Here is a 22,168-nt window from a genome sequence, read left to right as displayed (position 1 = left end):
GCACTTTCATGCCTAGCTATTTTTAAATATTTTGTAGAGACAGGGTCTAGCTATGTTGCCAGGTTGGTCTCAAATTCCTGGCCTCAGGTGATCCTCCTGCCTTGGCCTCCCAAAGTGCTGGGATTACATGAGCCACTGTGCCTGCCCTATCAAAATATTTTTAAATTACATTTGACAGCCCAAAGTGATTGAGATGAATAAGAAGCACATTCTACAGACACATCTGAGATGGAAATAATTGATTTTGGCGACTAACTAGATTTCGAAGGGATGAGCTTGTCTAGTTTTGGAGATTAGATGGGCAATGCTTTATTGAGTAATGTTTTTTGATAATTCATACTCTCAATTTTTGATGAGCAATCCACAATTTGTTAGTATATAAAAGGACTTTTTAGCTATATCATAAAAAAAATCTGACCATCTGGACTGGGACTTGAAAATTAAATACTTTTTTTTTTTTAAATAATGACTAAAACTCAGAATTTTTATAAATATATATCACTGAAAAGGGCCAGACGTGGTGGCTCACTCCTATAATCCTAGCACTTTAGGAGCCTGAGGCAGGAGAATCACTTGAGCCTAGGAGTTTGAAACCAGCTGAGGCAACATAGTCAGACTCTGTCTCTACTGGAAAAAAAAAAAAGTCAGCCAGGCACAGTGGTGCACACCTATAGTCCCAGCTACTTGGAAGGCTGAGGCAGGAGGATCACTTGAGCCAGGAGTAGGAGGCCGAAGTGGTCTATGATTGCACCACTGCACTCTAGCCTGAGCAACAGAGTAAGACCCTGTCTCACAACAACAACAGCAACAACAACAACAACAAAACAACAACAAGAAGTATGTCATTGAAAAGAGCCTCTTGCAGAGGGAAATGTTCAGCTGGGTTTGAGGCAGATAAAAAAAATCCATTTGTTTAAACTCCAAACCATTCACTACTTCCGAAAATTTATTTTAGGATACTTAAAATTTATTGATTGCCTTCTCTTAAGATGTCTCGGCAGAGGCATTTCCTTTTAATTCATCCATGTTGCTCTTGTTACATTTCCAAAGGAAGTGCTAGAGAGGTAATGCAGAGTCAGGAAACTGGTTCCAGTAACACTGTGGGAGGTAGTGAGGGCAGGGTTTAGTCTCCGAAATAGAGACACCATGAACTTGTTTCACAGGGGGAATTTTTTCTCTCCAACAGCTGAGTTAGAGCAGGCTAAGGTGGCGGGCTGAGATCCTGGTTGGCCCTGGGATGGTAAGAGAAAGCATCCACTCTTGTGATGGGACGGCCTTATGCAAAGTAGAAAAGGTTTGTCAGGACCTGTCTCCAGAAAGGATCAAGCAGAATGCATTGACCAAGAAGATGGAATTTGAACATCTACAGGTTAGTAGGAATCACTGAGAAAGTGGGATATGTTAGATTAATAGATGCAATTCGTTAATTGCCTGAATTATAATATACAGGAAAGACAAGAAGAAAGAAAAATAAGATCTAGAAACAAACGTGATTTACTTTGCTAATTGAGCAAGCTTTTGAAAGCTTTAGAAAGAGTGGGCAGAATAATAGAAGTATTCAATTTTAAATGGATTTACTCTTAATTGTACTTGCTGATATCTAGAAAATGAAAGTTAGGAAAAAAACTTTATTTCTTAGCAAGAAAAGGCATTTAACTATTGACTTTAAAAAGTCTACCTCACAGCTTACGTTATTTAATATGACAAACTATTGTTTCCTCTACAGTGCTGTGTTAATAGCTAATACTTTATATAGCCACCTTCTGAAGCTGTGGAGAGGCTTATAACTTTAACATTTCACGTTGGCATTTAGTTGAGCCTAGTTTATCTAGCATAAAGTAGTTGCTCACAATTAATTACTCAAGAACTCAGCTTTGTATATGTCTGTGGTAGTCAGAAATCTGTGGGAGTATGTGACTTCATTAAAACCGTGCTTTCCTAGTCATTGCTATTAGTTTAGTGCTTTCCTTGAAACACCAGTCACTGAGAGAAATAATAGCTTCTGTTATGGCTATGCACAGCAGTACTGAAAGATTTTGTTTTCACTTTTCAGAAGTATTAGAAAAATTGCCTCCATGTCTGGGTTATCTGAAGGTGAAACTAGTGAATGATTATAATAACTTTTTTTTTTAATTTAGAAGGGAAATAAAGGAAGGAAGGGGAAAAAAGGAAGGAACGAAGGAGGAAAAAGGAAGGAATGAAAAAAGGAAAGAAGCACTATTAACTATAATAACTGCAGTGGGTACTATTTGTGGAACACTTCCTAGATATTTCAGGCTTTAGGATTTGCAAAAATTATTTGATAATATCCCCATTTCATAGAGGGAAAACTGAGGTTCAGGGAGTTTAACTATTCAAGATTAAGAGTAGGAACCAGGATTTAAAATTAATTTTTTAAATTCTAAGAGCATCCCCCAATCACCACAAGATCCTACCTCTCTCATTTTGTTCTTGCAGCTGGATAATGGTAGAAGATGTGTCAAATATTTAATCCAGCCAGAGTGCCAACTTACATTCAGCTTAGATTTGAAAAACAAAACAAAACAAACAAACAAAAAACCCATTGTTTTTCAAGGCCTCAGAGCATAAGCTCTGTGTATTACAGGAAAGCTTCTATGCTTAGCTGGAGGTAGGAGAACCTTGCTGTCTTTTTCTGAATTTGCTATGACCTTGGGTAGGTCAACTGACCTCCCTGGGTGGTGTTCAGAGCATTATTGATGTTATATAATTTATTTTTATCAATGCCACAAGGTTGGCTACATATGTTTCCTCTCTAGTGTATGATTAGGAAAGAGTCATTTAGATTTCAGTAGTTTTATTTTCTTCAAGGTCAACCAATAATTCAGATATCAAGTTGAATGGAAATGAACTTCTAAATATAGGTCAAATACTATATTATAAGAAGCACATAACTGCATCTCCCTCCCCCATGCCTGAGTTTGATCCACCTACCAATAAGTTCTCTTGGCCGGGCGCGGTGGCTCAAGCCTGTAATCCCAGCACTTTGGGAGGCCGAGACGGGCGGATCAGGAGGTCAGGAGATCGAGACCATCCTGGCTAACACGGTGAAACCCCGTCTCTACTAAAAAATACAAAAAACTAGCCGGGCGAAGTGGCGGGCGCCTGTAGTCCCAGCTACTCGGGAGGCTGAGGCAGGAGAATGGCGGGAACCCGGGAGGCGGAGCTTGCAGTGAGCTGAGATCCGGCCACTGCACTCCAGCCCGGGTGACAGAGCGAGACTCTGTCTCAAAAAAAAAAAAAAAAAGTTCTCCCAAGCTACTACTCAGTCTCTAGTGTTAGTGTGTTACTGACCACGTGTACCAGTCCTGCATTTTGTGTCAAACTGATTAATAATTTTCTTCTGAACCCCTAGTGCATCCCCTATTTTGCCCACATTTTCATAAAGACTCTAGGTGATAAAAATGACAGACTGGGCCGGCTGAGCACGGTGGCTCACGCCTGTCAGCACTTTGGGAGGCCGAGGTGGGCGGATCATGAGGTCAGGAGATCAAGACCATCTGGCTAACATGGTGAAACCCTGTCTCTACTAAAAATACAAAAAATTAGCCGGGCGTGGTGGCGGTGCCTGTAGTCCCAGCTACTCGGGCGGCTGAGGCAGGAAAATGGCGGGAACCCGGGAGGCGGAGCTTGCAGTGAGCCGAGATGGCGCCACCGCACTCCAGCCTGGAGTGCACTCCAGACAGAGCGAGACTCTGACTCAAAAAAAAAAAAAAAAAATGACAGGCTGAATATTGCTAATGTAATATTTCAATTCAGATGTAACATCTCTTAAAGATTGAATTAATATGATTTTATGTTTCATATTGTATTTGTTATTCTTTGGTAGTTTAATGATTACTCTTCTACGTAATGTTTATATATAGTCTTTTATCTGGAACCAATGAGATTTGAGAAACATTATAAAACTGCTATAAATTTCGTAAAAACTGTTTCCCCTCCAACCTGACTGCTTTGTTTTGTTTCCCTTAATTCTGGGATTTTCCATCATTTGCATTATCTAGTTGATGATAGAATAGTCTCATGACACCATAAAGAGACTAACAAGAAATTTTAATTGGCTTGCTTGTCCAACTACTACAAAATTATAAAGACTGCCTTATTATGTGTGTGTTTTTTCTAATCCACCATATAAAACTTTTCTTTATGTCTGTCTTCTCTCTGATACGCTGGGGTTTAAAGTGAGCGGCTTTAGCCTCATTAGAAATAAACGGCATCATGTTAATGTCTTCCAGATGACCTTTAGTAATTTGAGAGAGATTCTCCATTTTTCTAGGCTTGACACTCTATTTTTTTCCCTGCTCTTCTAACTTCTATGGCTTCTGTATTTGACAGTGATAGCCCCACTCCCAACAAACCTGAGCCGTCACATCTCTCTCTTTTGGTTATGGAGTTCAAAATGGGGTTCCTCACCCTTCTAAGAGTCAGCATTACTTTGTTCTGACTTTGTGAGAAGCGGAAGGCTAGTGAAATGAACTAATAGATCTTCAAAGTGAATTACAAGCTCAGAACAGAGTGTGGGGAGAACCTATTCTATTTAACCTAACCTATTTGTGGGAAGACAGCCATGACTGCCATTTATTACTTTTAATTCTAATTACAAATAATGCATGCTCACTGAGAGGGTTTGAAAATTTATTTTAAAAAGCCCAAGTCATGGTGGTATGAATGTTTTTGCTCTCTCTTGAGTGCTTAGATTTTCAAGCCCTCTTGGAGCATAGGAATTATTTGCATACATGGATATATATATATGTATATATATGCACACACATACACCCCTATATAATATGTGTGTATCTATCTATCTATCTATCTATCTATGTATCTATCTATAGATACACACACACACATATTCTTTTGGTTTTCAGTTTGTTTCTTACCTTAGAATTTTTTTTGTTATTAATAAAATAAGATTGTTAACAAAACCTCTGGGCTTAGGTAGTTTCATTGGTGAATTCTACCAAACATTTAAAGAAGAAATAAAACCAGTCTTAGACAGTATAAACTCTTTCAGAAAGCAGAGCAGGAGTGAACATTGCCCAACTTATTTTATGAGGCCAAAATTTCCCTGATATTAGAACCAGATACAATCATTAGAAAACTGTAGCTACTATCCCTGATAAATATAAATATTTCTTAATGAAACATCTGCACATTTAGTTCAGCAGTGTATATAAAGGAATGCAAGGCTGGTTTAACATTTGAAAACAAATGACGTATCAAAACCAGGTTAGGTTGATTCCAGGGAAGTAAGGTCAGCTTAACGTTTAAAAGCCATATAATTTTCGTTATATACATTGTATGTATATATGTATATAATAGATATTATATATAATGTATACAACATGTATATATACATATTATATAATGTGTGCAATATGTATATAATATGTATATGTACATCATGTAATGTATATAATGTATGTATATAATGTGTGTATATATAATGATTCTCACTAGAGATTATCAGAAAAGCATTTGGTAAACTGTATCACCATTCATGACATAAACTCTTAGGAAACTTAGAAAACTTGCTTACTCTGATAAATGACGATTATAAGAAACCTACCACAAATATCTTTAGATGGTAAAATATTGAAGGTTTGTTCTTTTAAGTTTGGGAATGAGAAAACAATGCCACTATTACCACTCTGTCTTCTATTGAACAATTATTCCTATATGGTCTAGAAGATAAATAAGAAATTGGAGAAGAAATAAAACTGCCATTATTTATGATGATGTGATCGTATATGTAAAAATTTCAAATACATTAATTAGAAATATAATTTACATAATTACTGAACACAAAATCAATGTGTAAAACCAATGCCATTTCTCTATCAGCAAACAAAAATGTTAAAGATACTTAAAAAATACTATGTGTAAGACAGTATTAAAAACATTAAATAATCTAAGAAGACACTGAACAGAAATGTGCGTGGCCTGTATGCAGAAGCCTATTAAACTTCAGTGAGAGAAATCAGAAATGACAAATATATGAACAGATTTACCATGTTTATCGTTTTGAAGTCTGTTATTTCACTTCTCTCCAAACTAATAGATTAGATGCAATTCTAATCAATATCTCAAGGGTGTGGGTGAATGTGTGCGTGTGTGCTTCAGTGGGATGTGACAAACTGCCTCTAAACTTTATGTTGGAAGGGCCTAGAGATGATCTTTAAAAAAATCAAAGTGGAAAGAGTTACTATTCCAGGTATCACGACTTGTTATAATGCAAGAGTAATGAAGCATTCTAGTATTTGTGCAAGGACACACACACACAGTGGAGTAGAGAACCACCTAACAGACTCTCGTGTGTATAGACAGTTAATGAATGACAAAAGTGGCACCGAAAAGCAGCTTAATACAGCCTTTTAAATAAATGGGATGGGGTCAACTGGGTAATCATATGAAAAAGATGATGAAACTTGATATCCGTCTCACAAACACAAAATTCTTTCCTAGGATGATTATAAATGTTAATGTGAAAGATAAAATAACAAAGCTTCTGGAAGATAATATAGGAGGAATCTTGTTGCTTGTGGAGTAGGCAAAAACTTCTTAAATAGGACAATATCTTGGCTATAGAGGAAAAGACTGATAATTTGGAGTATATTGAAAGTAAATGGGCTGGGTGTGGTGGCTCATGCATGTAATCCCAGCGCTTTGGGGTGCTGTGGTGGGAGTATCTCCTGAGCTCAGAAGGTTGAGGCTGCAGTGAGCTGTGATCATACCACAGCACTCAAGACTGGGCGACAGAGCAAGACCTTGTTTCAAAAAAATCATCAAAAGAAATTATGAAGAAAGAAAAAGCGACTGGGCATGGTGGCTCACGCCTGTAATCCCAGCACTTTGGGAGGCAGAGGCGGGTGGATCACAAGGTCAGGAGTTTGAGACCAGCCTGACCAATATGGTGAAACTCTGTGTCTACTAAAAATACGAAAATTAGCCAGGCGCGGTGGCAGGTGCCTGTAATCCCAGCTACTCAGGAGGCTGAGGCAGGAGAATCGCTTGAACCTGCCTGGGAGGCGGAGCTTGCAGTGAGCCGAGATCCTGCCACTGCACTCCAGCCTGGGTGACAGAGCAAGACTCCATCTCAAAAAAAGAAAGCAAAAGCTAGTTATGGAACGAATCACATTTTCTGTTTTATATGTTGATTTTGGTAAATTGCATTTTTTTCTTAAAAATTATGTTTTATCTAATATTTTAAAATTTTAGTGTAAAGTTATTCTAGTATCTTTACCACTTTAAAGCCTGTAGGATCAATATTATGTTCCTTTTTCATTTCTGACATTAGTTATTTGTATCTCTACTTGATTATACTTGCCAAAGTTTTAAATTTTATTAGCTTTTTCAGAAGGCTTCTTTGGAGGCTATTTATTAACACTTAAATCTGTTTCCTTCTTTCTCCCTTCTTTGGACTAAATTGCTGCATCTTTTTCTCTCCTAAATTCTTTAGATGGATATTTAACATACTGATTTTTGTAGCCTTTTATCTTTTTAATATGTGCATTTAAACCTAAAGATTTCTCTCTAAACATGATTAACTGTATCTCTAAAGTTAAGGCAAATATTTATATATCCTTCATTTAAAAAATATTTAAAAATTTTGACTATGTTGCCTTTTTTGAATAATGTGTGATTTAGAATTTTATTGCTTGATGTCCAAACACAGAGACTTTGTTTTATCTTCTTTTATTATTTCTAATTTAATTGCATTATATTAAGAAAACATACTCTTCATTTCAGTATGTTGCTATTTATTGAGATTTACCATAGCCCAAGATGTGATCAGCTTTCATCAGTGTGCTGTGTATGCTTGAAAAGAATGTCTTAGGTTAAAAGTTCTGCTTAAGTCCATTAGGCAAATTGCTGATTATGTTGTTCAGATCTTCCATATCCTTACTTTTTTCTTTTCATTGTAGCAACTATTGAGAAAGTTGTTGCTACTATGTTTGTGGACATGTTTTTTTTCTCCTTATAGCTCTGCCAATTTTTGCTATATGTGCTTTGAAGCCATGTTATTTGAAGCACACATATTTAGAATTATTTATTTTCCTTATGAATTACATTTTTATCAATAGAATACTTCCACTTTGTTTCTTATGATGCTTTTTGCTGTGAAATATTATCTGTTATTAATATAGCTATACTTGCCTTCTTTAGTTTAAAATTTACATGTTATATCTTTTTACTTTCTAGTAATCTTAATCATTTTTATACCTTTTGTATCTTCAATAAAGAGCATAGGTTTGGAACTCATTTTTTATCTTGTCTGACAGTCTTATTTTTTACTGAAGTATAACTAAGTCCATTTACGTTTAATACAATTGTTTAAATGCTTGGATTTAAAGTACTATTTTATTGTACATTTTCTATTTGTCTTATCTGTTCTATAGTCCTTTTCCTTTTGTGTCTTTTGGATTTATCAGTTATGCTTTACTATTTAATTGTTCTCTCTGGTAGTTTGAAAACTGTAATTTTACCAACTATCTTTTTTTTTTTTTTTTTTTTTTTTTGAGTCAGAGTCTCGCTCTGTCACCCAGGCTGGAGTGCAGTGGCCGGATCTCAGCTCACTGCAAGCTCCGCCTCCTGGGTCTACGCCATTCTCCTGCCTCAGCCTCCCGAGTAGCTGGGACTACAGGTGCCCGCCACCTCGCCCGGCTAGTTTTTTGTATTTTTTTTGGTAGAGACGGGGTTTCACCGTGTTAGTCAGGCTGGTCTCGATCTCCTGACCTCGTGATCCGCCCGTCTCGGCCTCCCAAAGTGCTGGGATTACAGGCTTGAGCCACCGCGCCCGGCCCCAACTATCTTTTTTTATTATTATTATTTTATTATTGATGCAAGTTCTCACTCTGTCACCCGTGGTGGAGTGCGGTGGCATAATCATAGCTCACTGCAGCCTTGAACTCCTGGGCTCAAGTCATCCTCCCACCTCAGCCTCCTAAGTAGCTAGGACTACACTACAGGGGTGCGTCACCATGCCAAGATAATTTTTATGTTTATTTTTAAATTTCTAAATTTTTTTGTGAAGGTGAGATTTTACTATCTTGCCCACCACGCAAGATAATTTTTATGGTTATTTTTAAATTTCTAAATTTTTTTGTAAAGGTGAGATTTTACTCTCTTGCCCAGGCTGGTCTTGAACTCCTGGGCTCAAGCAGTCCCTTTGGCCGTGGCCTCCCAAAGTACTGAGATTACAGGCCTGAGTCACTACACCTAGGCTTATCTTTTAAAATCGCATACATTTTTGCCTTTTTTGTACCTTCACCTATTTCCTGACAAATTAAGCAACCTTAAGACCTGTTTCCAGACAAATTAAGCAACCTTGAGATTCCCTAACTTAATAAATTTTGCTTCCAAGTTACACGTTGTTATTTTATTTTAATTATCTTTCTATATTATCTCCACAAGGCATTAATACTGTTTCTGTTTGGTATTTATTTAATCTTTTGTCTTTGCTCTTTCTTTCTGCATCTTCAGGAATCTGTTTGGGATTATTTTCTTTCAGCCCAAAGAGCATCTTTTTGTATTTCCTTTAGTGCAAGCCTGCTAGGTGACAAATTCTTTAGTGTTTTTTGTCTTAAAATAGATTTCTTTCATTTTCTTCTTGAAAAATATTTTTACAAGGTATAGAATTCTAGTAGGCAGTTTAAAAAAGATCATTCCACTATCTTCTAGCTTTCAATGATGCTAGCTTCTTAACAAAAATTATCTATCTATTGATTCTTTGAAGGTAATCTATTTGTGGCTGCTTTTAAGATGTTATTTTTAGCTCTTTTATAGCAGTTTTACTGTATTCACCCATTTATAGGATTTATAGGGCTTTGAAATCAGTAGTAGTTTGATACTTTCTTTCATTTTACATTTTCAGGAATGATCTCTCTATAGATAATGCTTCTATGTTATTCTCTTTATGATTTTTTTTTGGGGACTCCAATTATACATAGGTTAGAGTTCTTCACTGTATCTTTTATCCTCTTATTTTCTCTGCAATATTTCCCATCCTTTTGACTCTGTTTCTTCATTCGGAATTGTTTCTTTTTATCCCTCTTTGAATGCACTAATTTTTTATTCAGCTGCTTCTAATCTACCATTAAGTAGATCTGTTGAGGTTTTAATTTTGGTTATTTATCAGTTCTAGAATTGCTCAGTTTTTAAAATTATTTCTAGTTAATCTGTTGGCATTCTTTCTTTTTTAAAATTTAAATCAGAGTCTCATTTTGTTTCCCAGTCTGCAGTGCAGTAGTGCGATCACAGCTCACTGCAGCCTCAACCTCCTGGGCTCAAGTGATCCTCTAGACTCAGCCTCCCAAGTAGCTGGGACTACAGGTGTGGACCACCACACCTGGCTAGTTTTTAAATTTTTTGTAGAGATGGGGTCTCTCTGTGTTATCTAGCCTGGTCTCAAACTGCTGGACTCAAGCAATCCTCCCAACTCGACCTCCCAAAAGTGCTGGCATGACTAAATTTTTGTTTTTTGTACTTTCACCTATTTCCTGAGAAATTAAGCAACCTTAAGACCTGTTTACAGACAAATTAAGCAACCTTGTGATTCCCTAACTTAATAAATTTCACGTGGTGGCATGGCATGGTGACGCACCCCTGTAGTGTAGTCCTAACTATTTAGGAGGCTGAGGTGGGAGGATGGCTTGAGCCCAGGAGTTCAAGGCTGGCATGACTGGCATGAGCCACCACTCCTTACTGAAGTTCTGTATTTTGTCTTTTATCTTCTTGGAGAGATTTAACATAGCTATTTTAAAATGTGTGTCTGATAATAATCTAGGATCTTTGTGTGTCTTTTTCTGTTTCTATTGATTTTTGTTTATTTTTTATTTATGTCTCCATTTTCTTTTTTTTTTTTTTTTTAATTTTATGCTGTGCAGATGCTTAGTTTGATTTCATCCTTTCCCAGATAGGATTTATGTTTGCTTTTGCCAGGCACCTGGGGCACTAACATTCCAAGATCACCTTGAGGTATGTTCAAAGATTTAGATGCTTTAAAGTTGAATTTTAGCCCGAAAATGTTCAACCCCCCTACTTCTAGTTTACCTTTGTTACTACTGTGATGGAATTTTAGATCCTAACCTCAAGTAGAGGTGTTAGTAGGGTCAGTCTCCCTTAGAGATCAGGGTCCTCCAGTCCCTTTCCCCTGAAAATGCGCCCACAAACTCTCACAGGAATCCTGTGAAGTGTTGAGGGGTGGGGGCAAAAGGACCCCCCATGAGCCAACCTCCACTCCCTAGGTCTGTGTTCTCCCCTGAATCCTGGCTTGCTGATTTTTTCTTGATTTAATATTCCCTTTCCTCTTCCCTCTTCCCTTTAAGATATAAGATATATATAAACTGACATTTATGTGTTCCTATATATATACACACACACACACACATTACCTCATTATATAATTATACATTATGTGGCCATTAGCGCATATATTATTATTATTAATTTTTTTTTTTGAGACAGAGTTTCACTCTTGTTGCCCAGGCTGGAGTGCAATGGCACGATCTTGGCTCACTGCAAACCCTGCCTCCCAGGTTCAAACGATTCTCCTGCTTGAACCTCCCGAGTAAGTGAGATTACAGGCGCCAGCCCCCACACCCAGCTAATTTTTGTATTTAGAGTAGAGATGGGGCTTCACCATGTTGGCAGGCTGGTCTTCAACTTCTGACCTCAGGTGATCCACCTGCCTCAGCCTCCCAATGTGGTGGGATTACAGGTGTGAGCCACTGCACCCGGCCTCATGTATTATTTTTACAATATACAATTTACAGCCAAATACTTACACTTGACAACATACCATAAACATATTTTACATGGCATTCAGTGAGGTGTGATTTTAATGGCTCTTGATTGTCCCACTATAGGTACACAATAAAAATTTTTTTCTTACTGCTATTTTTGGAAATTCTACTTTTTTTCTTTTTAAAGAATGCAGTAACATTGCAATAAATATATTCTAGTACATAAATATTTGTGCATGTCACTGATACATTTTCACCATAGAGAAGACTTCTATGAGTGGAATTGGTGGTTCGAAATGGATGGGGTGACTGGGCTCAGTGGCTCACACCTGTAATCCCAACACTTTGGGAGGCTAAGGCAGGTGGATCACCTGAGGTCAGGAGTTCAAGACCAGCCTGGCCAACATGATGAAACCCCATCTCTACCAAAAATACAAAAATTAGCTGGATATGGTGGTGCATGCCTATAATCCCAGCTACTTGGGAGGCTGAGGCAGGAGAATCAATCCAACTTGGGAGGCAGAGTTTGCAGTGAGCCGAGATTATGCCACTCTACTTGAGCCTGGGTGGCAGAGCAGGACTCCATCTCAAAAAAAAAAAAAAGGTTTTTAAATTATTTTGATATTAAATTTCTCTGTAGAAAGTTTGTGCCAATTTGTATTTCGCTGGTAGTAATGTTAGTGCTTCTTTTAAACACAGCTAAGAAAACACTCCTTTGTCATTTGTATTTTATTTTGGGGTGGGGGTGGATAGAATTTTGCTCTGACACCCAGGCTGAAGTACAGTGGTGTGATCACAGCTCACTGCAGCCTCAAACTCCTGGGCTCAAGTAAATTCCCCACTTTGTCCTCCCAAAGTGCTTGGATTACAGGTGGGAACCACAGTGCCTGGCCTATTTGTGAACATTTCAGAGATCTCAGTCCATCCTGGGGTTTGATCTTTTGATGTTATCTTATTATTCTTTTACATTTGTCATTTTTATATACATTTTCTTTTTTTAAAAATAAACCCTTTTTTAAAGCCAACCATGGATGCTTTGGGCAGTCACATTTATGGGTTCCATGCAGAGCTGTTTTAATGGTTATGTTATAGTGTTGTGTGAAGATTGTGGCAGAAATAGAAATTACAAGTGTGAAGATGATGCAATTATTTTAAAAGTCTGTATTATTTATAAAAGCACGTGCACTATGATTACATCTACATAAAACATTCAAAGAAAATTTAGAAATAGGCTGAGCGCGGTGCCTCACACCTGTCATCCCAGCACTTTGGGAGGCCGAGGCGAGTGGATTGCTTGAGGTCAGGAGTTTGAGACCAGCCTGGAGAACATGGTGAAACCTCATCTCTACTATAAATAAAAAAGTTAGCTGGGCCTGGTGGCACACTCCTGTAATCCCAGCTACTCAGGAAGCTGAGGCAGAAGAATCCCTTGAATGAGCCAAGATCACACCACTGCACTCCAGCCTGGGTGACAGACTGAGACTCTCTCTCAAAAGAAAAGAAAATTTAGAAAATATACACAGTGGATGCTGTTATATTATGGTACTGATTAGTTATTGTTTTTCTTATCTCCATACCTCATAACAATTCTATAGGGTTGTGCTATTATTTTTTAATAATTAAATGATCAACACAAACCCAGATATTGAGAGTTCAATTCAGACTACTGTCAGTAGATCTACTTTTTATCCAGCCAGTCAGTTATCTTATAAATGGTTCAAATGAGTTAAAATAGATATTAAATGGACATCTTAATTGGGAGTGGTTCACACCTGGAATACCAACACTTTGGGAGGCTGAGGTGGGAGGATCACTTGAGCTCAAGAGTTTGAAACCAGCCTGGGCAACATAGCAAGACTCCATCTCTACAAAAAAAATTAGCCAGACATGATGGCACTCACCTGTAGTCCAGCTACTTGGGAGGCTGTGGTGGTAGGAGTGCTTGAACTAAGGAATTGAAGTGTGCAATGACCTGTGATCACACCACTGCACTTCAGCCTGGGCCACAGAATGAGATCCCATCTCTTTAGGTAATTAAATAAATAAGGCCTTTTCATTATTTCCTTAATAGTAATAATGTGTTTATTGTTACCTAGTCCAAAAAGTATTTACAATGATTAGGAAGAAAAGATATAATAAGAAAATAAAAATGTGCTATTTCAGTGAAAAGATTAAAGAAAAAAAGACAATACTGAAGTGGAACCAGGAATGAGACTAATCAAAAACATATATTCCAGAGTCTCCAAACATGTGGCAGGGGGGCCATGTATGAATTTCACTGTGTTTTTTTAATAGCCAAAATGAAAAGCACATCTGATCAACACAATATATATTGTCCCTGAGATTAAAAAAAAAAAACACAAATGGCCAGACGCAGTGGCTCACGCCTGTAATCCCAACGCTTTGAGAGGCCGAGGCAGGTGGATCATGAGGTCAAGAGATCGAGATCTTCCTAGCCAACGTGGTGAAACCCCGTCTTTACTAAAAATGCAAAAATTAGCTGGGCGTGGTGGCACCTATCTGTAGTCCCAGCTAATCTGGAGGCTGAGGCAGGAGAATCGCTTGAACCCAGGACGCAGAGACTCCATCTCCATCTCAAACAAACAAAAAAAACACAAACTCAAATTACCATCCAACTATTTAGTTCTTTAGACAGAGCTGTGAAATTCTAAGATCAGGAATAAACGTGTCTTCAGAGCCCTCCTACACAAAATATTGTGTAATGGGATGGGCATTTTCAGCAGTCTTCTGTAGACTTGGGAGTCTTGTCTCCGAGATCACATCCAACCATAGTTCAGTTGAGGCAATTCTTTTTGAGGTCAGTAGGACAAGGTGTAGAGCCCTCTGCTGGCCTGAGATAGATTTATCTACATAATCTAGGGATAGATTTGATTTGATTTGATTTTGTTTTGTTTTGCTTTGTTTTTGAGACAGGGTTTCACTGTGTCGCCCAAGCTGGGGTACACTGGTGCGGTCACAGCCCACTGCAGCCTCGACCTCCCGGGCTCATGCAGTCCTTCCGCCTCAACCTCGAGTAGCTGAGACCACAGGAGTGTGCCACCACACTTGGCTAATTTTTCATCTAAAAATTTGTTTTCTGTAGAGATAGGGTCTTGCTATCTTGTCTTGGCTGGTCTCCAACTCCTGGGCTCAAGTAATCCTCCTGCCTCGGCCTTCCAAAGTGCTGGAGTTACAAGCGTGAGCCACCACACCTGACCAGGATGGATTTTAGAGTGGTTGTAAAGAAATCAGTGAGCTGCATACTTCGAGGCAATTTTTATTTTTAATATTTTTTTCCCCTTCATGCAAACTGTGATATCAGATGGGAGATTGTACTTTATGGAATATCTGGGATATAGTTATCCTATTTTGTTACTTAAATATGGGTCTGCTGGCCTTGATAGACAATTGAGTTGGGGCAGTGCTGATCGTTTCTTATTAAGAGAGGAACCTGAACTCAGATTAATTCCCACACAGATGGACGTCCTATCTCTACTCACAGAGAAGCCAACCATGGAATGAGAATAGCAGCAATTCCTCTCAGACAGTAATAATCTAGGTTCTGCATTAACATAGAGTCCGCCCTCCGTGCCGACGAGAACCCGCGGACATGGCGAACTAGATTATCAAGTGCAAGGCTGCAGTTGCCTGGGAGGCTGGAAAGCCTCTCTCCATAGAGGAGATAGAGGTGGCACCCCCAAAGGCTCATGAAGTTCGAATCAAGATCTTTGCCTCTGCAGTTTGCCACACCGACACCTACACCCTGAGCGGAGCTGAGCCTGAGGGTTGTTTTCCAGTGATCTTGGGACACGAAGGTGCTGGAATTGTGGAAAAGTGTTGATGAGGGAGTTACTAAGCTGAAGGCGTGTGATAACTGTCATCCCACTTTACATCCCACAGTGTGGAGAATGCAAATTTTGTCTAAATCCTAAAACTAACCTTTGCCAGAAGATAAGAATCACTCAAGGGAAAGGATTAATGCCAGATGGTACCAGCAGATTTGCTTGCAAAGGAGAGACGATTTTATATTGCATGCGAACCAGCACATTTTCTGAATGCACAGTTGTGGCTGATATCTCTGTTGCTAAAATAGATTCTTTAGCACCTTTGGATAAAGTCTGCCTTCTAGGTTGTGGCATTTCAGCTGGTTATGCTGCTGCTGTGAACACAGCCAAGTTGGAGCCTGGCTCTGTTTGTGCCATCTTTGGCCTGGGAGGAGTTGGATTGGCAGTTATGGGTGGTAAAGTGGCTGGTGCATCCGGGAATCATTGGTGTGGACGTCAATCAAGATAAATTTCCAAGGGCCAATGAGTTTGGAGCCACTGAATGTATTAACCCTCAGGATTTTAGTAAACCCATCCAAGAAGTACTCACTGAGATGACTGATGTAGGAGTGGACTATTCCTTTGAATGTATTAGGAATACATTAGAGCAGCACTTGAGGCATGTCACAAGGGCTGGGACATCAGCGTAGTGGTTGGAGTCACTGCTTCAGGTGAAGAAATTGCCGCTCGTCCATTCCAGCTGGTAACAGGTCACACATGGAAAGGCACTGCCTTTGGAGGATGAAAGACTGTAGAAAGTGTCCCAAAGTTGGTGTCTGAATATATGTCCCAAAAAGATAAAAGTTGATGAATTTGTGACTCACGGTCTGTCTTTTGATGAAATTAACGAAGCCTTTGAACTGATGCATTCTGGAAAGAGCATTCGAACTGTTGTCAAGATTTAATTCAAAAGAGAAAAACAACGTCCATCCTGTCGTAATGCGACGGGAGCAGCCTAACAGGCAGGGAGAAGCGCCTCCTAGACCTTCAGCAGTTACTCCAGAGAACGGTGTGATGTGTGTCATTCATGAATCTCTGTAATCAAGGACAAGGATAATTCAGTCATGGACCTGTTTTCTGGACTCTCCTCCACATGAATAATTGCCAGCTCATTAAGGAATATTTTAACATAATAAAATTAATTTCTACTAATATATTACAGACCGTTGGACAATGAAATTTTCTTGCATATGGAAGAACCAGAAAAAATATTGATCTGAAATATTTTAAGGTGGGAACCAAACCCTCAACTTACCTGTGAAAATCTCAATGAAGCACTCTTAGAATGCCTACCTTTGAGCATTGTTATTTTATTTTCTAGTGGACGCACTATGATAAATTATTTGTGGATTATAGCTCTGAATTATTTTAGGTGTTGTTATTTATAACCTAGTGAAAAGATGGAGAAATAGCTGCTAAAAGTAACTTTTCTTTTTCTTAAGCTAGCAGGCCTGTAGCCTACTTACACCACTTTCAGGTTGTGATTTTAAAGTTTCTCATATGCCTGTGGTAGAAAGCTCGTATTTGTTTTCTTTAATAGGAAGACATAATGTCATTCAGCAAAAGCCAAAACAGACCTTAAGAATTTAAGGATGTGGAATGGAGCCACGAAAATGCATCCCTGCCTTAACTCAAAAATAAAACTGTGATTTGCTCTGTTAAACAATTCTTATCCATCTTGACCTTGTCCTTAATACTCACAGTATGTTGATTATTTATACTTGACATTCCTGAGAGAACCGGGGAATATAGGATATGGTAACTGGTAGCTAGAAACTCATATACCCTATTTGGGAAAAAAACAAATACATTCGTGAAATGTTACACACACACACACACACACACACACACACACAGAAAAAGACATTTATGGATGGTTGAGGAAATACCACAGGGCAATTGTTAATTGGATGCAAAACCTGTTGACAGACAGCACAAATGCCAAGAAAACTCAGTTTGCTCAACTACTTGTAGTCATACAAAGAGCACAGAAAGATTTAGTGCTGGTTATGTAGAGATGATGTGTACATGAGATAATGATTTTCAATTCCTCTGAAAAGGATTTTTTAAACAAAAAAAGTATGACCATTGTAATCAAACACAGATTTCTCGAAGTCAAAACAAATACTATTCATGGCATATGACATTTGAATACCACCATGTAATTTTTATAGTTCTTTTCACATGTCATTTACTCTTGCCTCATACAAGCTCCCCACACATACACATACAAGCTCCCCTCATACAAGCTTTTTGATAGTCAAAAAGACAAGGGATACATTTTTCCTGATTTACTGATGAGAATATTGAGGCTCCACAAAGTGATGAGATTTGCTTAGGGGGAGCGATGAATGTATCCTAGGAATTTTACCTACTCCATGTTTTTTCTTTAAATAGTTAATTATCAATAGGTTTAGACATAACAGATAACCTGATACCTTCATTTTCTATATGGTACCCATAAAGTTTCCTTTTGGTACCTTGCTAAACAAATGAAGAAAGTGAGATTAGCAGCTGCAGCCTCTGCCTGTATTGACCAGCCATCTTTTTTATTTATTTTTGATAAATGTGATAACTCAGTAGGCATCAAGTGGCTTTTTTTTTTTTTTTTTGAGATGGCGTCTCACTCTGTCACCCAGGCTAGAGCACAGTAGCCTGGGTGACAGAGTAGCCTGATCTTGGCTTACTGCAAACTCTGCCTGTCAGGTTCAAATGATTCTCCCACCTCAGCTTCTCGAGTAGCTGGGATTACAGGCGTGCGCCACCATGTCCAGCTAATTTTTGTATTTTTAGTAGAGATGGGGTTTCACCATGTTGGCCAGGCTGGTCTTGAACTCCCTATCTCAGGTGATCTGCCTGCCTTGGCCTCCCAAAGTGTTGGGATTACAGGCATGAGCTACCACGCCCAGCCTCAGGTGGCTTTTCTGTAGTCATCATAGCACTGTCCAGAGCTAGGGGACATTTACAAGACCCATGTACACCCTTCTCATCCTGAAGGAGTTTGCAGTCAATTCGAGGAAACATGATATACACTCAGGACTAGGTGGCAAGCCACCGTTTTGGATGGTACACATCAAGTGTTGAAGTGTGGGGTGGCAGGTGTGCTGAGTTAGCTGTCTGATTCAGGAGTGGCCTTTCAGCAGACCCTTTCAGGGTCTGATTCAGGTGAAATGGGACTTCAACTAGATTTTTAAATGATTGATTAGACTCCTTGAGTGGTAGAGCGTTCTAGTGACGTGAAGCTTGGTTTAGGAAATGAGAAATGAATTTGGGAAGGAAGATAGTAGGGATATAGGAATGTTGAAATGATATTTAAGTTGAAGAGTTGGGATTTGATTCTGCAGACGTGGAGGACCCATGAAAGAAGTCTGTTTTGCTTATTTTCTGCTAGTGGAGCTATGTGATGAATGAGAGGCTTTGAGATTACCGTTACAGCCCAGTAATATATCACAGTTCTGAGGCGTGGTTCAGAGACTGGGGGACTGACCGGATACTTTTGTTTGTTTATGTGAGGTTTTCTAGAGTGCTTTTAGCATGCTTTGTATTTTGGTGAATGATGAAACTCAGTGAGATAGTTTATCCCCTTGGTTGTTGGTGGTCCCTCTTTTATACGGAACAAACTATGTCTGAGGCTGTTAGTAGGATGATGGCTCTCTAGAAAAAAAGTCTTTTTGTGGTTGACTATGATGCCAGGTCTGGAGTCTCTCAGTGACTCCAGCCCCGCTTCTCTCCATCAACTCCCAGGGGAGCTGGTAGGCCAAGCATTTTTCTAAGCATGCTACATATATCATATTTTATGCACGAGGAACCGAAGCTCAGGCTTAGAAGCATGCTGTTGTGGCCAATTTGGTTCTGCTATTCTGGAAAATATTAGGAGGGCAATGGCTGCAAAGATTTAAGATAGGTTATTTTCTGGGGCCGTGTAGAGTAACTGTAGCTAAAGTAGGTATCATCACCACTAACTGGAGGGTGGCGAAGAGTAGAGTGGAGAGGGCGTTACATTTCAGAAAATTTTCTTTCTTTTTTTTTTTTTTTTTTTTGAGACAGGGTCTCACTCTGTTGTCCAGGCTAGAGCACAGAAGCACAGTCATCGCTCATTGCAGCCTCGACCTCCCAGGCTCAAGTGATCCTTTCACTTCAGCCTCCTGAGTAGCTAGGAATAAAAGTGTGTGCACCATCCCTGGCTATTTTTTTTTTTTAATTTTTAAGTATTCTGTAAAGGTGGGGTCTCACTGTATTGCCCTGGCTGGTCTTGAGCTCCTGGGCTCAAGCAATTTACCTGACTCACCCTCCGAAAGTGCTGGTGTTATAGGCGTGAGCCACATGCCTGGCTACAGTTCAGTTGTTTTCTTAAGCCATCACGGTATCCATGTTACCTCTTAAGAACTGACCTGTCAATTTAATCATGCACTGCTCTTGAATAAGTGAGTCTTACCTATTCCCGACAGCCTTGCAATTCACTGTTTTTAAAAAAATTATTTAAAAAATTTTAACTGTGGCAAAATACACAGGACATTAATTTCCCACCTTAACCATTTTAAGTGTCCAATTCGGTATTGTTAAGTATATTCACATTGTTATACAATCAACCTCCAGAATTTTTTCTTCTTGCAAAACTGAAATTCTGTACCCATTACTTTGCAACAACTTCCCATCCCCCATCTCCCCAACTCCTGACAACCACCATTTGACTTTCTGACAATATGAATGTGACAATACTACGTATCTCATATGGGTTGAATCATAAAGCATTTGTCTGTTTGTATCAGGTTTATTTCATTTAGCCAGATGTCCTCCAGGTTCGTCCATGCGGTACCATCTATCAGAGTTTCCTTCTATTTAAAGGCTAAATAATTTCCCAGTTTATATATATATCTATCACATTTTGTTTATCTGTTCATTCATGGGTGGACACTTGTGTTGCTTTTCCCTTTTGGCTGTTGTGAACAATGCTGTTATGAACATAGGTGTACAGATATTTCTTTGATTCCTTTTTTTTTTTTTTTTTTGAGACGGAGTCTCGCTCTGTTGCCCAGGCTAGAGTGCAGTGGCACAATCTGGGCTCACTGCAAGGTCTGCCTCCCGGGTTCCCGCCATTCTCCTGTCTCAGCCTCCCGAGTAGTTGGGACTACAGGCGCCGCCACCACGCCCAGCTAATTTTTTTGTATTTTTAGTAGAGACAGGGTTTCACTGTGTTAGCCAGGATGGTTTTGATCTCCTGACCTTGTGATCCACCCACCTCGGCCTCCCAAAGTGCTGGGATTACAGACATGAGCCACCGTGCCTGGCCTTAAGATCCTATTTTTAATTTTGTTGCGTACATATCCAGAAGTGTAATTGCTGGATCATATGGTAATTCTATTTTTAATTTTTTGAGGAACTGCCATATGTTTTCCATAGCAACAGTATCATTTTACCGTATCACTAATAGTACACAGTGCTTTCAATTTCTCCACATCCTCGCCAGCACTTGTGTTCTATCATGTTGTTGTTGTTGTTTTGGATAGGGCCTTGCTCTTTTGCTGGGCTGGAGTGTAGTGGCGCGATCATGGCTCACTGTAGCTTCAACTTCTGGGGCTCAAGTGATCCTTCTATGTTAGCGTCCCAGTAGCTAGGACTACAGGTGTGTGCCACTATACCTGGCTAATTTTTATATTTTTGTAGAGATGAGGTTTTGCCATGTTGCCCAGGCTGGTCCTTTATTTTATTTCTGTTGTTGTTGTTGTTGTTGTTTGTTTGTTTTTTTAAATAATAGCCATCCTGGTGGGTGTGAGGTGATCTCATTGTTGTTTTGATTTGTATTTCCACAATGATTAGTGATATTGAGCGTCTTTTCATGTGCTTGTTCACTATTTTGTGTATCTCCTTTGAAACAATGTCTATTCAAGCCCTTTGCCCATTTTAAAATCAGGTTATTTGTTTTTTGGTGTTGACTTGTGGGAGTTCTTTCTATATTCAGGATATTAAATCCTTATCAGAGTTGATTTGCAAATACTTCCTCCCATTCTATGGGTTGCCTTTTCACTCTGATTGTGTCCTTTGATGCACAGGAGTTTTAAATTATGATATAGTTCACTTCACTGATTTTTTAAAAAAATTTTTGTTGCTTGTGCTTTTGTTGTCATATTCAATAACTCATTGCCAAAAAAAATGTTATGAAATTTTTCCTGTATGTTTTTGTCTAAGAGTTTTGTAATTTTAGGTCTTATGTTTTGGTCTTTGTTCCATTTTGAATTTTTGTATATGGGGCAAGGATTTACTGGGTTTTAATGAAAGCAAATCTCAAATGAAGTTTTGCCCAACATATAAACATTTATTAAATATACAACATTAGTTTGCACAAGAGCCTATACAACCTGACTTGAGAGTCAGAGCACGGCCAGCTTGCCACGCTGGTAGGTGCTTGACCTCGCCTTGTGTGAAAGGTCCATGTGATACAAACACCAAGGAATAGGACCCTGTGCTCGACTGCTGGCAACAGGCAAAGAGACATCCTCCTAAACTAGAGGGGGAGGCAGCACTCTCAGGCTGTCACACCTTGACATCACCCCTTGCCTGAGTTTTGTCCTTTTTAATTGCGGG

General features: G+C 39.0%; 1 protein-coding gene and 1 pseudogene across 2 annotated transcripts in view; both read left to right on the top strand.

Annotated features, from left to right (window-relative positions):
• FMN2 (formin 2) overlaps positions 1 to 22,168 on the top strand; it is a gene marked incomplete at its 5' end in the record, with an annotated part of 438,038 nt that overhangs the window by 75,996 nt on the left and 339,874 nt on the right. The gene's annotated exons all lie outside the window — the stretch shown is intronic.
• Positions 15,373 to 16,735, top strand: LOC105550142 (annotated as a pseudogene). The gene has a single exon (XR_001007653.1). The product of XR_001007653.1 is annotated as an alcohol dehydrogenase class-3 pseudogene (transcript).

This window comes from Mandrillus leucophaeus, unplaced genomic scaffold, assembly GCF_000951045.1.
Source record: "Mandrillus leucophaeus isolate KB7577 unplaced genomic scaffold, Mleu.le_1.0 Scaffold466, whole genome shotgun sequence".
In the NCBI taxonomy this organism is placed as follows: domain Eukaryota; kingdom Metazoa; phylum Chordata; class Mammalia; order Primates; family Cercopithecidae; genus Mandrillus; species Mandrillus leucophaeus.
Note: the sequence above shows the minus strand (reverse complement) of the source record. Positions and strands in the feature narration are given on the sequence as shown.